The sequence below is a fragment of the Corvus brachyrhynchos genome, unplaced genomic scaffold (assembly GCF_000691975.1).
Source record: "Corvus brachyrhynchos isolate BGI_N302 unplaced genomic scaffold, ASM69197v1 scaffold279, whole genome shotgun sequence".
NCBI lineage: Eukaryota > Metazoa > Chordata > Aves > Passeriformes > Corvidae > Corvus > Corvus brachyrhynchos.
Window position 1 is genome coordinate 11,501,694 of NW_008246060.1, and position 306 is coordinate 11,501,999.

Sequence of the window (306 nt, forward strand, 5' to 3'; positions counted from 1 at the left end):
CTCCGCCCGTAAGGAGGCAGGAAGGAGCCCACCCAGCCATTTTCGGGCTGGAGCAAAGGGCAGAGCTGAGGATGCTGTTGCTGGGGGTATTACAGCATGCGGACATTAAACGCATTTCACAGGATACAAACTTACCGCGCTTTTAAAATACTTATTGGTACAACTGGGAATCTGCAGCTTACTCTGATGGTAAAAATACTGTAAGCACAGCAGAGTAACACACAGAATGCAACTTCTCATGTTGCGATGTCTCGCGCGCCGCTTTTCTCCCAAAAGCGCACCCCGCATCCCACCCCGCATCCCACC